We start from the raw sequence: 24,205 nt of genomic DNA, 5'->3' as shown, positions 1-24,205 counted from the left end.
TGAAAAAGACCTGGTAGAATTAAAAATTACAGAAAATTCACTATTCAGTCGAACAGCTTAAGTAATAACTAAAGAAGAAAATATCAGGTTCCAAGACAAATCTACATTAAAAGATAAATCTATTATCTCGGAAGATCAGAGGAAACGAAGATCAGAAATAATGAAGAAATACTGAGCACTAAGAAAAGAACAACACACAGAGAAAGGATTGATTCAACATACCCCAAAGAGAGTGAAACGAAATAATGATAATGATAATAATAATAATAATAATAATAATAATAATAATAATAATGATGTTTTTTGTTATAAGGTGAGAAAGCAGGGTTAGACTATATGATCGTGTGTCCCTAGCTCCTTAATGCCAAGATTTTGTTGCCCTGTTGTAAAATAAGAAATGTGACTTAACGATATGACATATATAACGATATAATGGTTCTCAGGTACAGAAACAAAATATAATTCATGAAAAGAAACACCGTAAAGGTTCTACATTTGCTGAGTAAAAGGCAACAATATATGTATGAAAAGATCATTTAAATGACACTTGAAATAATAAATAATAAAATAATGACAATATTCACAAAATGAGCACATACTTGTTTTAAATTTCATCTAGAGCTCTTCAATTTCACTGACTCCTCCGTAATCACTTCTGTCGTCCTCACCGGATGACGTGTCGTCGGCTCCCAGTTGGATCACAAAGGACTCGATAATGTCTTCAAGTGGTTCCTCATCCGTCATGAAATCTTTCTCCACCTTCTTTGTGTGTTCACATTTACACTTCCAGTCTTTGGCGGATATTGACGCAAATTACTGTCTAGCGAGTTTCTCTACGTCGCCGATAGTGAAGGTGACGTTGTGAGAAGCTACCCAGTTCTTCACTTCTGTCCACATTATTTCAATACTGTTTAATTCAGGGTGATATGGGGGCAGTCGAAGGACCAAGTGTCCGTAGTATTCCATGAGTTCATCTAGGACGTAGGTTTTGTGTGCCGGCTTGTGCAATTTGATAAGCTCATAAAGCTCATGTTTGTACATCGTCTCATGGTGTGGAATGTTCCTATTCACTAGCCAGGAGATCGTCACTTTCCGTGAACTGGAGGTCGGAGCACGATCTACTTCCTTGTTGTGATATGACACGTTGTCAATCATGAGAACACTGCGAGGTGGAAGATTAGGTATAAGCATATCTTTCACCCACTTAAAAAAAATTGTCACTATTCATATCATCGTGGTAGTCGCCACTCTTGCTGCCAGACTTCCAGATTAGCAGACAGTTGTCGATGAAGCCCATTTCCCCGCCAGCATGTACAACTATAAGTCTTTTTCCTTTTGACATAGGTGCTGATATACCAGATATTGAATCATCAGACCAGCCTTTGCTGGATACATGTGACGTATGTATATAGGTCTCATCCGTGTACACTATAGGCCTATCCTCCGCCCGATTCTGGGCAATTTTTTTCAAATAAACAAATCGTTTGTATTTTATGTCATGCTTTTCCATTAGGATGCGCTTATTAGTGTTAGTTTTTTTCCAACGATATCCTAATGATCGAAGGATTTGCTTGACACTGGTATTGGATCCTTTGAACTCTTCTCTAACTTTGCAAGAATTTTTGAAACTGTAGGTAAACATTTTTCAACTAAATAAAAATTATTAACAATACGACGTACGGCACCTTCGTCAAAGTCGTCCAGTCCAGTAACATTCTTTGTGCGCGTTCTTTTTTTTTGTTTGGTGTTTCAAACAGACTGTCCATAGGTTTTCCTAATTCTATTGCTTTTCGTTTTTCGCTCTTAATCTGTGCCACAGAACTTTCTGACACTCTAACAGCTGCTGCTACTCTTTCCCACACTTTCTTACAATCTATCACAAACTTTTCTTCCACTGCCTCCCTTTCCATAAAGTCTATAACATTCGAGATTGCTGCACGAGTCTGACTCTTTAGCACCTTACAATGCAGGCTACTTTTAACGCCTTCCATACTGCCTAACGTACACCACCACTAATCACAGTTACTACACAATGATAAGTTACAAAGCAGCACGCGTCAGCTGAGTGTACACTTATGCACTAAACTGTCCTTGTAGCAGGACCTCTGTTAGGAGGGGATGCGCTACGCTGGATCGTCCAAAGAGCGCATGCGTGGCCAGACGTCTTCCTACCTGGCCCAATCTCTATATATAGATATCAGTTTCATCCATGTGCATTATTCATCACATTAGAAGGTGAGTAAGGGCACAGACACTCACGGTGCACCCCTACATGAATCCCTTCAGTTAATTCTAAACACCATTAGTTCTTTAAATGGTGTCTGATGAAACTGGAGGAAAAGTTAAAAGGAAACTCAGTGTGGTGTTGGACTCAAACCCAGGACTGGAGAAGATTCAATCTATAAGCAACTACATAATTGGAATCAGGCAGTCTTTCCCAGAAGAATGTTCTCAGCAGTCAGTGCCAGGGTACAAGTATTGCCCAGTTATGTCCATTGATGTAGAATGACTGTTTTCAGCATATAAAATTCTGTCCAACAACACAAAGTTTTTGATCCCTGAAAACATTGAAAAACTGTTGATAACCTACTGGCAGGCATCATTTTGCAAGGAATGAAATATGCTTATGAATTTAACATGGAGTTAAAATTAAATAATGTGTTTAATAAGGTTTTTGTTTTATTTTTAGTGCATATTTTCAACATTTTTAGTGCATATGTGCATGCATTTTTAAAATAGATTTTAGTGTATATGAATCCTGGCCCTACTTACCACTGTCCATGGCCTGTAGCTGTATTGCCATGTTTTGTATTGTGTGGTGTATGATGGAGGGGGGGGGGGGGGGAGAGAGAGAGAGAGAGAGAGAGAGACTGGTGTTGGTGCATAGGCTACTCATGTAGAATATTACCAGGGGATCTGGTCAAGGCTTAAGGTCCTCATTTGATGGACAAATCATGATCAACAATGTCGTATGCCCTTGCTCCATATAAGCGTAGCGGAGAGGTTTGAAATTTAACCTACACTGTTGGCTTGCAATTTAGTGATTAGGAACTGTATACCACCATCTCTCATTCTCTTCCAGCCAACATTCTGATGGTGAAAATTTTTTCCACCAACATAACTCGAACAGACTAACCGTGGTGTCAGACCGTAAAGACTTGGGGCCGATTGCAGAAACGATGACTAGTGTTTTAAGCTTTAGACATCGTCTGCCTAAACAACGTCTAAATCGAGCATGATCTTCCATTGCATAAACAATATTCAGTCGATGTTTAACTAGACATCGCTTAAAGTTTCAATTTTAGTTTGAAAATTGAGACAGAAGCATCTTTCATGCAAATCTTTGCTTGTCGCAACCAATGAAATTTGTTGGTGCGCGTGCCAAACGCCAGTCAGCTGTTTGTCTTCCTACACATTACTCAAATATGGCTGAGCATGACTTGCCCACAGATAAAAGTATCGCTTTCGGCGGAAATTAAATCTCATAATATTATCGACACTAAAGCGACACACCACCGTACGGGGAAGTGTAGCTTTCATTATAGTGTTGTTACAGTGAGTGTAACCTACTCATAAATATGGTAGCTTCGATGAAGGGAAGCTGAAGCAATAGTAATGTGTAAATGAGTGTGTTGTACGGGCCATATAGATGTAGCTTTCATTCTGGAGATTGTAGGTTCGTAACGCATCATCGGCAGCCATGAAGATTGTTTTCCGTAGTTTCCCTATTTTTACACCAGGCAAATACTAGGGCTGTTATTATGGCCACGGCTCTTCTTCCCCGGTCCTCTTTAAACAATAATCACCACCACTTGCCTTTTCCTATCTGATTGTTGCCGAAAACTTATACGATTATATATATATAAACTCCACACAACCTACTGTTTAGTTTTCACTATTATGTGTGTTTACTTGGCAGTAAATATAAGTGAATCCCTCCCGGTTGATGTAAGTGACAGCCCTCTGACGATTGGGACACGTAATTCTGATATGTATGCAGTCGAAGTGACCTATAATTCCATGGAAATTACCCCATGTATGTAATAAAATATATCGATTGCCAAGAATTGTATTCAGGTTGACAGTTACTGGACTGTCACTTTGTCAGTCACAAGAAACAAGTCTCTCGAAACGCAAAACCTTATTTTAAGATCTATCTCCCCATACATGTCAAACGAATTGCTGCGATTTAGCAACGGGCGACCCACAGAGAGGCCGTCGGACTAACCTTTCTTCCCGGAATCATCTCAACATGATAATACAAATTACATATTTCATGGTATGTAACCTCTGATTGTGATTCACTCCTGTCATTTGAGGTTAAACAGTGCTCTCGGCAGTGTTTAAACATGACCGGTTGAACATCGGTTTTAGATAGTGTCTAAGTGATAAATAACGTCTCTGCAATGCGGCAGCCATACTTAGGCATTGTTTAACCGTAGACATAGTCTAAATACCGTTTCTGCAATCGGCCCTTTGTGTCTTAACTGTCATGATCACCGTTGAATAAATGGCTTAAAATATTAATCTGGGCACACAGTTTTTCTTGTCGTCGTCGTCGTCATCATCGTCATCATCATCATCATCATCATCATCATCATCATCACAGGTCGGCTTTGGATTGTTGAGACCTATTTTAATTTTGAGGAGATGTTGAACATCAGTCATCTGCACAAGACAAAGCAAAGTGAGTTACTTGAGTTCGATAAGGCCAAGATAGTGGTTGCTATACTAATGTGACTTCCATTTTCTGGAGTTGTGAAGATATTCAATATTCTTTGTTCAGCAGTGCCATACATACCTTGTGAATACGTCATTCAAAACATTACAGTCCATCATGGACAGTGTGGTCGCCAACCACAGTAGCTTAATAATCATGACCATGGCTACAATAGGCCATCAAAACAGGACAGCAACACTGGCTTCAGTCATGGCCATATTCAATGCAGGAAGTGTAAGATACGTATCCAAAAGTCATGCGCATTGCTGTTTGGCTGCTATGGGATATTGGAACAGAAGACCCACCAGTGAGGCCCTATGAATAGTATGACACGACACACAGAACCACACCTGATCTTATGAAATTGCAAATTTGGCGCTAATGGATTGGAAATTGGGAGGTGGTACACCCCCCACCCCCACCCCCCTTGTTCAAAAATATCAGTTTAAAAAAGGCAATGAAATTTGCAACTATGATGTGTGTTTTATTATGTGTAAGTAATTGGATTGTCCAGAATCATTCCATGCCCTAGGAAACAATTTTAAGTATGAGTTGACAATATCAGTAATGAATTCAAATATATTCATATTTTACTGTAGTTCCTATGGAGAAAGTATTGTTGTTGAACATCTAAGGGACTGTTTTTATTGTGTCTACTTGTGTTGTGGCTGCTTCCATTGTAAAGTCTGTCTCTGGGAGACTTGCTTATCAGTAACAGAACTATTCTGTAAATGCTTTCATGGTTGAACTTAGAACCCTAATAAATTATTCAATATTGTTGTATGGAGTAGGGCTCCAAAACCAGTGTTTGTGGGATATGTCATTTTACATTGGTGTTTATAATGCTGTAATTACTTTCATTGGGGGGTGTGCTGGTAGAATGAAAGTAATGCAGCAATTAGGGATCAAGCCAGGGGTGAACACCCTCTGTATATTTCAAGAAATTGATTATATTAGGAGGAAGAAATCTGACCTGGATACTTTTGTTGTAAAAAAAAAAAAAAAAAAGGTGTGGGGAAGATGCTGAAGACCCAATATTGTGCTGGTATGCATTAAGGTAATCTTGATTTTCCCCTCAATTTTCTTTTTCTAAGGAAAAGGTACCAGTATTTCAGGAACTATTAGGCATATGAGCATGACATTTCAGTCACTTATACAATCAATCAATACTGATCTGCATTTAGGGCAGTCGCCCAGGTGGCAGATTCCGTATCTGTTGTTTTCCTAGCCTTTTCTTAAATGATTTCAAAGAAATTGGAAATTTATTTAACATCTCCCTTGGTAAGTTATTCCAGTCCCTAACTGCCCTTCCTATAAATGAATATTTGCCTCAGTTTGTCCTCTTGAATTCCAACTTTATGTTCATATTGTGATCTTTCCTACTTTTAAAGATGCCACTCAAACTTATTCGTCCACTAATATCATTCCACGCCATCTCTCCGCTGACAGCTTGGAAGATACCATCTTCTTTCTCCCAATTCTTCCCAGCCCAAACTTTGCAACATTTTTGTAACGCTACTCTTTTGTTGGAAATCACCCAGAACTATTGGTTGTTTTACACAATTTTTAGTTTTCTACCTCTAATTAAAAACTGTTGAATTTATTTGGCTACAAAGTCTTCAACCATCAATAAAAATGGGTGTTCATTAAAAAAAATAATTCAATCTGTTTATTCTTCAAAGTCTAAAAGTTACCACTGACACAAAAACCCTCAAGCAATTTCATAGTGATATTATTATTATTATTATTATTATTATTATTATTATTATTATTATTATTATTATTATTATTACTATTTACTATTATTATTATTTTTTAATAACCTTTTTCAGGGTATGATAAATCAACTTTGGTTACTTTTCTTTGCATTTAACTTTCTTTGTTTCCAAACTTCCTTCATTTTCTGAAAATGTTGTTCCTTTTCCTCTTGAGTTCATTTTCATTCAGTTGTTAATTTCATTCTGTCCTGAAATCCTGCCTTTTGTGTTACTTCTCTGAAATGTGTTCTGTTTTCTATTGTATTTGTTTTATTTCCAGCGTTTTTCAAATCCTTTTCAATGAACCACGTTGACTTGGATTTTAACTGTTCAATAAGTTGAAGATTTTCATTCGACCAGGTCAGGAATGGAATGAACGAAGCCCTATCTAGCGGCGAGGATAGGAATTGTGCTGGCTGCCAAAGCCTATCGCACTTCTCTGGGGCAATGATTAATGAATGACAGATGAAATGAAATAATAATGGAGTGCTGGAATGAAATACGACAGGGAAAACCGGAGTACCTGGAGAAAAATCTGTCCTGCCTCCGCTTTGTCCAGCACGAATCTCACATGGATTAACCGTGATTTGAACCACGGAACCCAGCGATGAGAGGCCGGCGCGCTGCTGCCTGAGCCCCGGAGGCTCTCAACACAAAAAACAATCATAATAATTGTAAATTAATGAAGAACATCAAGAAGAAAACTCAAAAAATGAAAAGTGAGCGGATATTATTTCTTATGAATGTTGTTATATTGAATAATAAGCAAAAATTCTGAATTAAGAAGAAATGCATATAATATTAAAAATGTAAATATTGTATCACTATGTAAATACATAAAAGTTTCAATAAACGGGTGATAACAGGGTAAAAGTCTGATGGGTGCGGGGTGGAACTCACACTGGGTGACGCCTTGTTGTGACAACCTGCACGCCAGAAACAGTATCAATCAAATTAAAAACACGTGTGTGGAAGCACACCAATAATTAGATAATTTGATAGCAATTAAATAACCTCACCAAAATGTAGGGCCAAAGAGTTCCTAAGTTGGACTGGTGGCCCGCTCCCAAATGGGAAGAATGAAATAACGATAAGCAGCAGTAGGAGCACGAGCGGTAGGAGTTTTCACCCTGATTGAAAGTTCTACAAGAAATGGTTGTCTCTTGTTGTAATGGTGTTATCTTCCCATTCTTTAGCGTCGGTTATTCCAGTGTTAACGTAACTTTCGTCTGTATAAACAATGTTCCGGCCTTCTTCTCTGTCCTTTATAATTTGTCGGAGGTACCTATAACGCCATGACACAATATCTTCCCTTTCCGTTAACACTGCTCTATTTCCCCGTCTCTCGTACACAAATTTCATTTCCCTGAGAATAACATGCGGTGTACATTTCTTAAAATCGGGTAGATCGGGGTTACTGTTTACGGAGGTGAGGACTGTGTTCACAGTTGGCGGTTAATTTCTAAAATATAATTCATTAACAATTCACCGTATTCCACTCCTGACAAAATCATCGTATTTAATGAGCCTGGAATTATTGCGAATTAACTTTTCCTTTCCCGCTTCTTGCTGGCACTCTGAAGTGTCTCTTTGCTTGCTTGCTTCCTTCCTTCCTTATTTTAAAGATGGAAGACCTCGAAAAACCTAAAGCATTCGTGGTTTCGTTTTCTACCCAGCTTAAAATTTGTGCTGGACGCTTTGCTTTCAAATATGAAAATGTATTAAGCGCCATGTGGCGTTCCTTTCTCCTGAAAACTTCAGTACTATTGCTTTTCACATGTTCAGCCATAACTTAAAAATATTAATTGCTGATTGATAATATAAAATATTAAACAGACAAAAACACTATACACACAACGAAAACAATGCAATGCCCGAACAATGAAACAATATATTCGTATTTACAACAAACATTTATGCACCCCAGAAAGACTATTACTTCAGTATACCGAATATCTCCCTTACATAAGCAATGAGTGTAATGAATGTGTCATGCAAAACGGGAAACATGCCGTGCTGACCTCACCAACTATAATTCGCAGTAGTTGAGTTGAGTTACAGCACATGTTGACTACTGTATATGTCCGACTCCTGGCCGGGTCGGGGATTTTAACCTTAATTGGTTAATTCCATTGGCTCGGGGGCTGGGTGTGTGTGGCGTATTCAACATTAGAAATCATCCTAGGTAGGGCCCTCATCTTCACAGACATGCAGGTCGCCTAATAGACCGACTACTAGAAAAAGACCTGGACCAGGCCTCTCCGGAGGCCATACGCCATTAAATTAAATTTTACTACTGTACATACTTCCGCGGGGGCTCGCTCCTACCTAGTGGAATCGAATCGAACCGAACAGCCGAAATTTCCACTCGACCGCTCACATCTAGCGGAACAGATTCGAACGCGATTCTACGGGAAACTTCAGTATTCAAACTTATTTGAATGTTTATTGCGCGATGAAGCTAAGTCTCGACGGCAAGCCTACTTCAGAGTTACTGTAGGCCTATTGCAATTTCAACAACTATTTCAGATAGTAGAATTTAGCGAAAAGATTAATTTTTCTGGAGGAAATGCTACCTCAGATGCAATTGGAGTGCGTGCTAATTTTTAAAACTACTTTAATGCGGTAGATTGCGTCCCATAGCAGGATGAAGTCATTAATCGAGGTTAACATTTTTTTTTTTTTTTTACAATTTGCTTTACGTCGCACCGACACAGATAGGTCTTATGGCGACGATGGGATAGGAAAGGGCTAGGACCGTGGCTTGAATTAAGGTACAGACCCAGCATTTGCCTGGTGTGAAAATGAAACCACGGTAAACCATCTTCAGGGCTGCCGACAGTGGGTTTCGAACCCAGTATCTCCCGAATGAAAACTCACACCTACGCACCCTAAGCGCACGGTCAACTCTCTCGGTAACATTAATTAAAGACTGTAAAGCGTATTGATTGTCCACAGCAGAGCAATTTCATATGCAGTAGCCTACCACATATTTGTTAGGAACACGTGTACGACAGCTTGAAACCTAGGGAATGCCACTTACGAAATCGTTCACTTTAAATATAATAATCACTTAAAGCAAATACAGTAGAGACAATACGCGACACTCTGCGAGATATCGAGGGACAGCGATTAGAGCTCTATCTAGCGGAGTGACCTGAGAGTTAGTGATTCTGTCATAAGAGCACGTGTATTTGTGAAGTTTTTGGGGTTATTTATGCATTTGCATTAAGTTGACATAAGTAAATAGTAGTGTGTGTCATTCCTTTATATCTCCTGTCAATATGAGTGGAAGGATATGTGCTGCGTTTGGCTGCAATAACTATGAAGTGCAGAAGAATTCGCGGTCTTTCTTCCGTTTCCCTCGTGACAAGAAAATGTAAGTAAATACTGCGTTTGCATATATATATTCTTCCAGTTACAAAGATATTTTTATAGAAGGCCTACTTCCTAAACTTCTGACCTGCGCGACCCATATTTTAACCGGCTTAAAATATAATAAGCTTATTTAATTGTATTAGTGCGGCAGTTAACCTTCAGTACCGATGTGTTGTTGTAGGTGTGATCTGTGGGTTTTGATTTAATTCAGGAAAATGCATATGCATATGTGTGTGGCTGGTTGTGTTCCAAGTTACCCCATTTGGAATGCCGTAATGCGTTGCCAAGCACTGAAGAAAATATGGGTAATTTAAGAAATGTGATGATGATGCAAATTTGCTTTATCCTAATGTAGTGGCAAGTATTGCTTATAGGGATATTTTGAATGTTTTTGCGGATAAATTTATAGATTGTCTTTCTGTTAGTAGGCTTCAAGTTGAAAGGAAAATTGTCCAGCTCTTAAATGTAAATTCATTGAATCGTGTGTAAGGAGTGTGCCGATATTTTTATTGATAAGTGTCCTAATGTTATATACAATGCTTTTAAATGATAAAAAAAGACAAATCTAGCCGTGAAAGTCCAGGCAGGTATGCTAAAGCTAAAAAAGTAATGCATAAATGAAAGATCAAGCCATTTCACATCTTGATTATATGTCTAATTTTAGTCTTTAAATAATAACCTGTTAAATAATTCTTCATTCATGTATCCAGAATTGCTTTAGTAACTTGGAAGTTAATATTTTGGCAACACTTTTTTTTCTAGACGTAATTTATTTATCCATTTCCGTATATACATTTCCATTGATATTTGAATTTAGCGCGAATTTTCAGGTCACGCCACTAGGAGCGCTACTTGCGAATTGTCTCTACTGTATTTGCTTAAAGATAGGCCTACGTCCCATGTGAGATGTGATGACAATTATCGTACTGATATACTGTATCTGGACTCCAACATACCATGATTTTGTGATAAAGTCAACACAAATTATGAAATAAATTGGATGTAGACTACAGTAATCTACCACAAAATTGAATTTTCTAATAAGTTTGATTTTTAATACTCTTATTTCCTTCCAAGCATTATTTTTTACGTTGTTGTTGCTGCAATGCTCGTGGGTCTTGTTGTAGATGAAATTATATTTTTGAACTAAAATGATAAGTTTTTCCGTGTCTAGTATTAATAAGTTGAATAAACTAACACAAAACAGAACGTTCCAGACCGTATCCAAGAAACAGCTGAAATTCCAGCTGAAGCTGATGCACATTTGCCGCCACATGGTCGTCGGAAATAACCGACCGTCTACGAAGTTGCCCGAATCTTGATAATTCTGTTCGATTCCGCTCCGCTAGTCGAAAAATATTCTTGGCAGAGAATCCTGTTCCATTCGATTCGACTCGTGGCGATCGCCATCTCTATCTCCCGTTTAAACACACATTAAAAACAAGTTCGTTTCGGTTCGATTCCATTCCATTCCATTCCACCAGATGGGAGCGGGCCCTAAGATTCACCGCCGTCTAGCACCGTGCTTGGCGTCACACATAGCCCACTCCTATCCGACCCGGTACAGGCCAGCGGCTGCGCGCGCGCACTGGGACTCGCATCAATGTCATAATTTAAGAAAATATCGAAATATACGCTTTCAATGTAGTACTCATTTTAGAAGTGATGACATGAGATCATCCCGATTAGTTATAATTATTGAAAATAAATAGAAGTGTATTTTAACATTCTAAGTTTTTTTCAGAAATTTAAAATAAAATTGCACAATAAATTTGATATTAAATATCACTTTGTCAGAAATATAATGCTGAACTTCAGCAGCATAGGAGCATATTATCAAATAATTGTGTTCAGAACTTTTGTTAGTTATGTGTCTTTAATCAGAATCCTTGGAAACTGTCTGTAAATAAAACAATATTTATTTACGCCGGGCTGAGTGGCTCAGACGGTTGAGGCGCTGGCCTTCTGACCCCAACTTGGCAGGTTCGATCCTGGCTCAGTCCTGTGGTATTTGAAGGTTCTCAGGTACGTCAGCCTCGTGTCGGTAGATTTACTGGCACGTAAAAGAACTCCTGCGGGACTAAATTTCGGCACCCCGGCGTCTCCGAAAACCGTAAAAGTATTTAGTCGGACGTTAAACACATAACATTATTATTATTATATTATTATTTATTTACTGTCATAAACAAAGAAGTATTTTCATGACAGCAAACGATAAGTTTACAATTCAGTGTAATTGTATTATTAAAATAAAATGAAGATTCGTTTAGATACCAGTTCTCAATAAATAATAAAATTGTACCAAGAAAATATACACAGATTTTATTCATTGATAGCTAGTTATCTCCCTAGAAATAATGTCTTTAGTTAATCTCCTGTTCAAACCAAACTCCTTATTATCTATATTTCCGTTTATATATCCATGGCAGGGAGAATGTGGTGGTGATTATAGTTTTAAGAGAAAATATAACTGGGCAACCATCAATTCTTAACACTGAACACAGGACAACAAAAAGAGGTTCAACACTTCTACTGATGAAGTTATCGGCCAAAGAAAGACAAGAGCCATGAAGGGTGTGTAAATGAAATACTCGCTAGCATTCACAGACCTAATACCACCGGGGTCAGAAAAGAACAAGAGTTGACGAAGAGAGGTCAGATGGGACTGATGAAAGTGAGTAGCCTGGCACAACTAAATGGAAGCAATGCAAGAACTCAGCTAATTGCCCCGTAGTCGCCAACCCACGCTCCCAAGTTGAAAGTCACTAGGACCCCTTTTAGCCGCCTCTTACGACAGGGAGGGAATACCATGAATATGTTCTACAGACCTCACCCTCAGAGGGCTCCATGATAGCCGTTATATGTTACCATCAATGCGTTTATAAAGTACGGCCTACTTCAGTGTAACTTTAATATTAAAGATTGCTGCTATTGGCTCCTTAGCTTAATGGTCAGCGGCGAGACCTCCGTTCCAGAGTCATAAATTCGATTCGCGGCCGAGTCGCTTTTTAGCTGTGTCTAATTTATCTCACTCGGGGACTGGGTGTCTACGTTTGTCCCAGTACTCTTCTCTTCATACACACACAACACACTACACTATCAACCACCATAGGAACACTTTCTTTGCTGGTGGCTTAACGTCGTATTAACGCATTTTCAGGGCCACCGACGGTGGGATTCAAATCTACCATCTGCCGAATGCAAGTTTACAGCTGCGCAACGCTAACCGCATAGCGAACTCGCTCGGTACTCGTAATAGTGAATATATCCCTCCACATCGGTTTGGCGTTTGGAAGGGCATCCCGTCGTAAAAACAGACTCTCGTCTACATGTGCTGCACAGTTTGCACCCCCGACTCCACAAGGATGTGGGAAAAGTGGAAGAAGAATACGAAAATGCCATGACACCATTGCTTTCCTCTTTGTAATCTCGCTGGTGGTATCCCGTACTACCTCATAACTCGGGAAACGGAACGCTAAAGGCTGTTTTGATTTTGAAGTGGCAACCCAGCCTGAGAAGGTACCAGTCTTTCGAGTCTCTTTCGTCTCTCTACAAGCATGGCATGTATTTCTTGTAATGTGTGGACATCACACAAGTACGACATGTCAATTAACCTCTTTGCTTCGTCTCGAACTGCTTGTTTCAGTGACTCATATGAATTTCACCACTACTTTCGTTTTCTCTCATTTGTCCGTCACTAACACTATGTTAAGAGTTGATGGTTAGTGGGTAGAAAAAGAGAGAGCTGGGCGAGGGGCTAGTGTGCAAGATGTCGGCTATGCACGGGCGCTTATGGGACTAACTCCTGGGACCTGGGCCAGGGGCAAGTGTGCAAGATGGCTGCTATATATAGGCTCTCTCAGAGAAAGCTGACCCAGGGTAGGAGTTAAGGAGATGGCCTAGGGACTAATGAGCAAGTTGGCGGCCGAGTGCAATTCGCTAGTGCTAGGGCCCCTAAGGAGAAGGACCAGGAGGTAATGGTGATACATTGTTCCTATAGCCCAACTCTACAGAGTCTACAGACCTATGGCCTATTAGTTTTATCATATAGGGTCTTATGGAGAAAGCTAACCCGGGGTAGTATAGGCGGTATACATAGGACTTAAGGAGATGGCCTAGGGACTAATGCACAAGATGACGGCCTTGTGCAACTTCCTAATGCTAGGACCCTCGAGGCAAGATGGCCTCTGTAGAGGTTCTTGCGTATACATGGGCTCTTAGGGCACTAACCCGGCGTGGGCTGTGCTAGGGCTTTTCGCGTATTGCCCTAATTCGAGGATCTATCCTCCTAACCGGGTGCCCTTCCGAACTTGCGACTCTCGGTGGAGTGATGTAACATAGGTCGAAGGGTGTTGGAATACTGCTGTAAGAAACGACTAAAAGGGTTACCAGGGGCTCTTAACGTCAGAGCGTGGTTTAGCGGCTAGAGGACCTCGAGCTGAGTCGGGCATTAATTATAGTTGTTTAACTTTCTCTGAATAGGAAATCGAGGATTTAGCCGGGTAGTAGATTTTAATTATTTTGACTTGAGAACAATCTTCTACTCATAGCCACGAAGCTTCAGGAATCCGCTGATGGTGTATCTGGTTACGCCATGTAAGCAACACAGCTGCCGCAGAGATGCATGCCGTTACAGTTGACGTGAATGAAATATCTGACCCGAGGAGGCTTCAGGTCTTTGACTTGGAACACAACTCTGCATCTGTTGGCACAAATGGGTCTATAGCTGGCTGAGTCTGGAATAAGCCCACTATAGGGAACCGCGCCGCGCCGCGCCGCGCGGAACAAGCTTGTGGAACATTCCACGGGCCATTTTCCGAGACTTCGCCAATACAGCACACCTCACCGCGCCGCGTCTCTCCAGTTGGGGAAGTGCAGCTCACACAGAAATATGAGTTCCAGTTGCGAGGAGGACTTACTATTTGCGGTTGCGCTACTTGCAAACGAGGGAGAAGAAAAACGCGAAAGAAAAGTTTGGGTCCACAACATTTATGAGAAAAGGGAAACGTACGGAGAGTTTCACCATTTATTTCGTAATCTACTAAAGGACCGAAGTAAATTTTCCCACTACTTTCGTATGTCCCAAGAAAAATTCTATGAACTATTGAACCTAGTTAAGCCGTGTGTACCGAGCTCGATAGCTGCAGTCGCTTAAGTGCGGCCAGTATCTAGTATTCGGGAGATAGTAGGTTCGAACCCCACTGTCGGCAGCCCTGAAAAGGGTTTTCCGTGGTTTCCCATTTTCACACCAGGCAAATGCTGGGGCTGTACCTTAAGGCCACGGCCGCTTCCTTCCCACTCCTAGCCCTTTCCTGTCCCATCGTCGCTATAAGAACTATCTGTGTCGGTGTAACTTATAGCAACTAGCAAAAAAAAAAAAAAAAAAAAAAGAGCCGTGTATAGAGCGAGAAAATGCCACCTTTCGACGAGAAAAAGGCGTACAGTGCACAATAACACGGCGCGTGAAGGTACGGGCGTGCTGGCACTAGTCGAGGACTCGCGAGGACTGCCGAAACGGCATGAAACCACATTCTTTCCGTTATTCCTTCCTTCTACCCTCGCCCACACAAGCGCGCCGAAAGAAAAAAGTTCCATTCCAGAAACCTGGAGGCTTCTGGCGCGGAAATTCCACAAGCTTGTTCCGCGCGGCGCGGCGCGGCTCGGCTCCCTGCAGTGGGCGTAAAGCCATTTCATATCACAAGAAACAGACCACGGAAATTTCTTCTCGTCTGCGCGGCGCGGTGTAATGGGCGATTATCTTAACTCTACAGAGCTACCTCAGGGACTCACAACTTGTAACTTATAACCTACTCGTTTTATCAGCCTAACATTCGAGAACTGAGCCAAGGGCTGCTATGCAAGATGACTGCTATAGGTACCCTATTCGTATAGACCTAACTTCCGGACTGCTTCAGGAGCTCACAACTTGTAACTTACGACCTATTAGTTTTATCAACCTGACATTCGAGAACTGAGGCAAGGCCTGCTATGCGAAATGGTCGATAGACTCTATTCATTTAGACTTAACTACAGAGCTGCCTCAGGAGCTCACAACTTGAAACTTATGACCTATTAATTTTAATAATTATAATAATGCTAATGGCTTTACGTTCCACTAACTACTTTTTCGGTTTTCGGAGAGGCCGTGGTGCCAGAATTTTGTTCCGCAGGAGTTCTTTTACGTGCCAGTAAATCTACCGACACGAGGCTTAGTATTTGAGCACCTTCAAATATCACCGGACTGAGCCAGGATCGAACCTGCCAGGTTGGGGCTACAAGGCCAGCGCCTCAACCGTTTGAGCCACTCAGCCCGGCCTATTAATTTTATCAGCCTGACTTTCGAGATCTGAGGCAAGGCCTGCTATGGCAGATGGCTGCTATACTCTATTCGTTAGACTTAACTACGGAGCTACCTCTTGCGCTCACAACTTGTAACTTATGACCTATAGGGCCGCGCGCTACGACCTGACACACCGAGACAATAGGATGTCATCTTATTGAATACTGTCGAAAGAGGCTACTAAAAGGGACACCTGACTTGAGAAAGCATGTGTTAGCGAACTCGAGGTCTTTAGCCGAGTCTAGGCATGATGTGTGCTAAGCTGTCGTCTATCTAACCTTGGCCAACTCTCGTGGGAGGCACTTCCGCCCGAGTTGTGGTTGGGCAGAGTAAATGCCACTCCCAAGGATTCGAACGTGGAGCTGACATGAACTCAAAATTAAAGAGCTTATGTGTAATTCAAATATCCTCACCCTTATTGGAATGTGTGTACGATGAAGGTGTACTGACTACAGTAAATGTGGAGACATGTACATCTGAGCAGAAAAATAATGACTTTGTGAGGTAAGCTCTATTTTCCGATCTGGTGTAGTAAAGGAATGCCGACAATGTGTTATGACGCAAGACGCCTGACTTGAGAGAACTTTGGGTCTACAGGTCAAAGCTTGTCCGCATAGATACTTATTTCATGAGGTGCATTAACGGTATACTGTTAGTCGTAACGGTGCTAAAAGGGAGGGCTAACTCAGGAAGAGAGATGTGCTAGGGCACAGGGTTGAATAGCCATACACAGACCCTTATGAGGCTAACTCAGGGAGAGCTGTGCTAGGGCATATAGGTAAATAAGCATACACAGACCCTTATAGGGGGCATTCCCTAATTCCTCTTCCTATAAATGAATAGGCTTATAGACTCTGATTTGTCCTCTTGAATTCCAACTTTATATTGTGACCTTTCTTACTTTTAAAAGCTCCGTACAAGCTTATTAGTTTACTACTAATAACATTCCATACTATTATTTACTGACAGCTCGGAAAATCCTACATAGTTGAGCAGCTCGTCTCCTTTCTCCTTAGTCTTCCTACCTCCGAAGTTTTCAACATTTTTGTAACATTACTCATTTGTCGGGGCTAATGCGCGGGTTTGTTCCTCCTAACCGCATACCCTTCCTAACTTCAATCTAACGCAGGAGGCTCTTATGTATACATAGGCTCTTATGAGACACCCTGGGGGAGAGCTGCACTAGAGCTCTCGAGGAAGGATAGTCGCCCAAAGCTGAAAGCCTGTCAGAAGTGATAAAGTTCATTCATTGTAGGAATGCAAAATGCTGATCCGAAAAAAAATTCGTGCTATGCACATGATAGGGAATGGAACCCAGCGGTCACGTCTTATCAAAAGGGCAAAAGGACTCCTCCTCACCGCGTCCTCCTCCTCCTAGGGCTATAGGGCTCAAGAGCTAATGGGCTAAAGGGCTAGAGGGCAAAAGGGCTTTACTACGTCCGTAAACGTGAAGGGATTGAGTACATACCAAGGAATTCAGAAGACAGTGTAATATCCAGCAATCAATATCCTGTAATAGCAGCACAAAATGTATCCATAAACGATAAGTCAACGGCTACGCACTAATAAATTATTTAGCTAACTATTTTTTACCTCCAAATGCATCTTTACGTTGGCAATGGAAAAAAAATGTTTTTTTAAACTTCGACTTTAGACTGTTCGTGTGATATTGTCGATCGTTTGATCTCTGATAGAGATATGCTATTTCCATCTTACCCTTTTCTGGAACGCATTTCTAGTAGACCTGTAGGAGCCATCCACTCCGCAAGGTATTTAAACTTCGATACTATGTTAATTGTTTCATGTTGTTCATCATTAGAGTCGTATTTTACAGTTTGCTTTATCAAGAATATGCCAGAGCATAATCTTAAAAAAAGAGGACAAAATTAGTAAAATCTATAAATGGACATAATTTTTCTAATGAAGGATGAACATATTACAGTACATCTACAGCAGGTTTTCAATAAATTTTAAGGAAGACTTATGCGCAGTATTGCGTCAGAACTTTGCTGAGTTAAACTTGGTAGCATACAGTTAAAAATTACGAACTAGTTAATGACGGTATTCTGTGTTGTGTCTTTTCTATCCTGTATCATTAGTTCATTTATCATTATTTTATTATTGTTATTATTATTTATTAATCAAGAATTGAAATTACTCTATTTTTTCAGGTTGCCTTACGTCGCATCGACACAGGTCTTACGGCGACGATGGGACAGGAAAGAGCTAGGAGTGAGAGGAAGGCGCCCGTGGCCTTAATTATGGTACAGCCCCAGCATTTACTGGGTGTGAAAATGGGAAACCACGGAAAACCATCTTCGGGGCTGCCGACAGTGGGGTTCGAACCCACTATCTCCCGAGTACTGGATACTGGCCGCACTTAAGCGACTGCAGCTATCGAGTTCGGTCAACATTGTTGTTATATGGACTGTCAGTGTAATCTCCTTTCCGAAGATTGTGATTTTGAATGTGTATATCCTTTTACATGTATTTCACTTCATTACTGACATTAAAATATTGATGTAAAACCATTGTTGCAATTGTTTGCTGGCATTACCTTTTGATTAAATAATAAACCTACTTACCTGTCATTCCAACTTGTTCTGTACTTCATTCCATGCTTTCTCCGTAATGTCCTTTCTTGCGTATTCATCGAGCATATAATTGTACAGTATGGGCTGTTTTTCAATTTCCTCCACTATATGTTGAAAACTTGTTCGCTCGCCATCTTAACTGGGAACTGGGAAAGTAAACTCGCTGGTGTCTGGCTCCGCGAGTCACCTGGAACTGATCACAAACTAGTTACTATCTGGTAGCGCCGTGTGTGGATATCCGTTGAAATATACAGGAAGTGACTCCTAAGTAATCGACGGGAAACTTGAGTTACCAATCGATTATTAAGGTGTAGCTCCGCTTGTAGATGGCCTACTTCTTTTTCATTGTAATAAATGTGCAATATTGTTCCTTCGGTGAAAGTATTATTGTATAGTATTGAATCAAAATCTCAAAAATCTATTATTACGGTACTTAAGTCGATAAAGTGTCAACCTTTACCTCTGGCGAAATTCGCTAAGAGAGCATAATAAAAGCTTACCATTTTGTAACTTTTCTTTTTCGGTTTTGATGTATATAAACCCCCGTCCGCTATATCCCATAAACCCGGGTACTGTTTGTTGCCTGTTTTATTCTTTGCCACCCGCACTTTCAATTCCCAATCGCCGCTACCGCGCGTATGTAATATTTAAAAGAGTAATCTCATAGAAACCAAATGATTTTAAGCCTTCTTCAGAATCAACCAATACTTGTTTCATAACGAAAATAATACATTTTGATAGACTTCATTATAATTCTTATATACATTTAGAACTAAAGTGGGTAACACCAATAGAAGTAAAAGCCCATACGATCTGTAATCTTTTCTTAACCCTGAATGTTCTATAGGTTACTGGTTGCGACCAAAACCGATGAGCATGGTTTCAAGCTGTTGAAGTCTTTTATTTTCAGCAGACACATCGAAGGTGTCTACGGCGAACTTCATCTAAGGAAAATGCGGAACGGCACTTTGTTCTTGAAGACTCGCACTGCAGTCCAGACAGATCAGTTGCTCAAGTGTGACCACTTTGGCAAAAACCCCGTCAAGGTGGAAGGGCACAAATCTTTGAATCTGCTTCGCTGAGTCGTCTACCGAGACCTTATCTTGAGCACTGTCGATGAGCTGGGAGATGACATGAAGAACCGTGGCGTGATACACATCCGGCACATTGCGCGAAGTATACGGTCAAGATGTTGTCACCGCTGCCAGAGAAAGTCAGTCGTGATCTGAGGTCGTACAACACGCCTCCCATGCGGTGCTGTAACTACCAAAGTTTCGGACACATGGTAACTTGTTCGAATTGTTGTATGTGTGGTACGTGGGGGGGGGGACCCTATGGTGCAGACCCGTGTACACCTCAGAATAGGTGCACTAGCTGCCCTGATCTTCATTCTCCTCAAGATAGAAACTGTCCTGTCTATCTCGATGAGAAAATGATCCAGGAGATCAAGGCACTGGAGGATCTTTTACACCAGGAAACGCACTGTAAATTTGATTCCTTGAATGCACCTGCTAAGCCCTTAGACTTCATCCTCTAAGCACAGAGTCTACCATATTCGTCATTTCTTCGAACAACACTTGCGAAGATCGCTGTGCCTAAGACGGCAGTTGCTTCTGTGGGTAATGCCGCAAAGAGAGAAAGCTCTATGGCAGGGTCATCCCAGCCTTCGAACACAAAGAAGCCTGTGCCGGCTAAGAAACTTCCGACTAAGTCTCCCTCCCCCAAGAGGTCGGCAAAAGCCGTGTCCACGTCGGTGGAGGCATGAAGAGAATGTGGGGAAGGAGGAAGTCCTTATCAGGAGCTCCGTGACTCCTCTTGTGAGGGGGAAAACATGCATTACATCCGGAGGGTGTGTGTCAGCGCCAGCAGGTCCACCTGCTGGAAAAACCTGTGCGCTCTCCCATAGGAGGGGACCCCCGCCGCCGAAAAGCGTCGAAGAAACCCTCGGCTTCCTTAACTTCGTTCAGTGACGAAGTGATGGATGTCAAGGGTTCATCTCCATCCTCAGAGATTTTCGTGTTTAGGTTACTAAGTCTCTCGCCGCTTATAAGCTAAAGTCTTCGTAAAGTACACACCGTGGCACTGTTACAGTGGAATTGTAATGATTTAGATAAGTAGACTGTCTTACTGACAGATGTAACACAGGTCGAAACATACCTGGAAATTGTTGTGACGCAATTGTACTATTAGAGGATAGCGTGCGGAGAATCGGCTTCCAGATTTAAATGCAAGGCTCCGAAATCCTACATGGAATCCTGATACGCAAGCATGACTGGTGGCGCAGCTGGACATCCCTGAGCCAGCTCGGAGTTGAGGTGTAGTGGGGCGTATATGCATGCAATCTCTCGACCCGCTGTGAAGCTGTATTGTTTCACTCACTCGTCAATCACTCACAATGACTTACTTGACTTAATTCCTATTACTCCTGGGTGGAGCATAGGTCACATGCAAGAGCTCTCCATCTGACTCGATTTGCTGCCACAGTTTTGATATTGTTCCAGGACTTCCCAACTGACGCCGCCTCCGCTTCCATTGTTCGACGCCATGTTATCCTTGGTCTCACTCTTCTTCTAGCCCCTTATGGATTCCATTCAAGAGCCTGTTTTGGAATGCTGTCAGGACCTTTACTCAGTGTGTGACCTATCCATTTCCATTCTTTTATGTGGAATTCAGGCTTGCGTTGTTGGGTACGCTCCCATAATTCCTGATTTGATATAATATATGGCCATCGCACTCCTACGATGGTTATTAAACATGTGCTAATGAAAGTGTGGACCTTGCGTGTTATCTCTCCAGGCATCTTCCACCTCTCACACCCGTAGAAGAGCACTGATTTCACATTTGTCTCAAAGATTCTCAATTTAGTCTTTGTTAACAAACAATAAAGTAGAGTGCAATAGATCCACCTTTTCAATACAAAATATGCTGCTAATTTAAAATTACAACATTACTTTATTTGGTACCGGTTTCAACGTGTCAGACATCATCAGCCAACATTGGGCAGGTAAACAAAGATACACACAATGTTAAAATGCAATCTGTAGACCTTTAATGGTGAAAATATCAATGGTTGAATGGTTTAACATTGTGTGTATCTTTGTTTACCTGCCCAATTTTGGCTGATGACGCCTGAGACGTTGAAACCGGTACCAAATAAAGTAATGTAATTTTAAATTAGCAGCATATTTTGTATTGAAAAGGTGGATCTATTGCACTCTACTTTATTGTTTGTTAATCTCTATTCAATACGGAACAAAGATGAAGTTCTTAACATTAAATTGGATGCCGTTATGCATCACTAGACTAAGCGCCAAAAGTTGGTTGCGAGATAATCGCGTTTAAATTTGGTCCTATGTATAAATTCGAGCGAACATAATTTTTCTAAATATGGTATTACTGGTGTTGTAGGATAATAGATTGTACCTTCTCACCAAATTTGAACATTTTTATACTCGCACTACATAGATTTTCTTGAAGAAATGGCGCTTAGTCTACTGATGCAATTTAAGGTTTTTCTCAAGCGTGAATAATGCATCACGATGCTACACCAATAACCCCTAACTGTTGAGTATGTACTGAGTAAAACTTCAAAAAATATAACGTGGCGGCAGCCATGATTAAAAACTGAATCTCCTACTGCCTGAAAAGGTCCGCAAAGTGCTTGATCCAGCACGAGCCGCGCCACAACTCCGGTACATTATTCAAGTTTTAGATGGAGGAATTCTAGAAGGGAAACTATTCTCTAAAGTCGTTGCTATAACGACTTACTGATTGGAGGAGTTTCAACTTATCTGACTCAAATACAAATGGTAAGACATGAGCCATTGTAGTCTATAAATTTTTTGAATGGATCTTCCCTCACGACAGGCCTATTATATTCTGAGAGTACAGTATTGACGTGATATTTTAAAGCCTATGGGTAAGTTTTGTTCTGCTTGAGACAGAAAATGTGATTAAAGATATTTTCTCCCATAAATACGCACAAATCACTAGACAAGTAATAAGAATGTTGCTCTCAGTTCATTCAATCTCGAAATCAGGATCTCCATTAAATCCATCTACGTCATCCACGATGTCAGAATCTGCTTGAAGATTCTGGTAAAATTGTTTGGCATCTGCAGGTATTAGGTGCATCAGCGAACCAAAGTCTCTTAGTTTGGCTTCGGAGATAGGTTTTCCTTTTGGCCACAGAGGTATTAATGCCTGGTGAAAGGGAACTCTACTTTCCCATGGTCGTCCCTGTCTTGACTTATTTATATTTAATTCCTGAGATTCACCATCAAATTCTAGAGAATGATTCTCAGACGCAACCTTCTTAGCAAGCTGCATTAGTAGTATTGTCCTTCTCCTTACTTTTGGAAGTACTTGATACATCGCTGAACTTCGTCACTTGGTAACCACTCAATGTATCACCACGTAAAAATGTCAGCACTATCGAAAACGCGGGCTCCCTCGCTATCAACCGTGCGCAATGTGAGGAATGTGGCGCTTGGTCTAATGATGCAAACTGGAAAGTCGCATAGTCTACTGATGCAATTTACATTTTTACTGATTCCCGCTTTGTCGCTTAGGTTTTCTGTTTACTAACAACTAACGGCCTCTTGTAATGCAGTGGGGAATTTTTTTATAAATAATTCAAGCCTTTCTCTACAAGATGGCGCTAAAATCTCAATTTTCGTCAAATGGCGCTTAGTCTACTGATGCATAACTGCATCCAATTAGTCTTTATTCTCAATTCTCTGGACTTCCACACCGGCCAGAGCTGGGCAAAGGCTCTTTTGGCCTTGTTTGTCCTGTTTTGGACATCTTTATTTGCCCCTCCACTTCTAGAAATAATACTTCCTACGTAACAGAAGTTGTCAACTCGCTCTATCTCGTTCTCTAGTACCAGTGGGTTCGTGTTTCTGGTATTGATCATTAGCTCCTTTGTCCTGGCAATGTTTATTTTGAGTCTCATCTTTTGTGCTTCCGCTTTGAGGCCTTTCATTTTCTCAGTCGTATGTCGAAATGAGTGAGATCATAGACATATATCATCCGCAAAGTCAAAATCTTCCAGACGATCCGTCATTCCCCATTGTATCCCCATCTGCTTCCCTTCAACCACTTTTCTCATGACCTGATCTAATGTCAACAAGAACAGCAAAAGTTAGCAGGCACCCTTCTCTCACTCCCAACTCTATTTTAAAGGGCCCTGAATGGTCTCCATCATGTTCCACTTGGCAGGTGTAACCTCTGTATAACATTTTTACCATGTGGATCATTTTCGTTGGACCCCATACCCCTGCATCGCTCTCCAGATTGTTTAGCGTTGTACACTGTCAAAAGCTCTATCAGAGTCAACGAATGCCAAGTGCAGTGAAGGCTGATATTCCATGGACTGTTCTACTATAATTCGTAAGCTATGTATTTGGACTGT

The 24,205-nt window shown here is 41.0% G+C and overlaps 1 protein-coding gene across 1 annotated transcript in view; it reads left to right on the top strand.

Annotated features, from left to right (window-relative positions):
- The window catches only part of LOC136862898 (integrator complex subunit 12), a 296,476-nt gene extending 277,717 nt beyond the window's left edge, over positions 1-18,759 (top strand). The window contains exon 8 of the mRNA XM_067139179.2: positions 18,367-18,759. The gene's annotated coding sequence lies outside the window, so the exon portion shown is untranslated. The remainder of the gene's footprint in view (positions 1-18,366) is intronic.
- The last annotated feature ends 5,446 nt before the right edge of the window (positions 18,760-24,205 follow it).

This window comes from Anabrus simplex, chromosome 2 (assembly GCF_040414725.1).
Source record: "Anabrus simplex isolate iqAnaSimp1 chromosome 2, ASM4041472v1, whole genome shotgun sequence".
Lineage (NCBI taxonomy): Eukaryota > Metazoa > Arthropoda > Insecta > Orthoptera > Tettigoniidae > Anabrus > Anabrus simplex.
The sequence above is the reverse complement of the archived record's forward strand: the minus strand, read 5'-3'. Positions and strand labels throughout refer to the sequence as shown.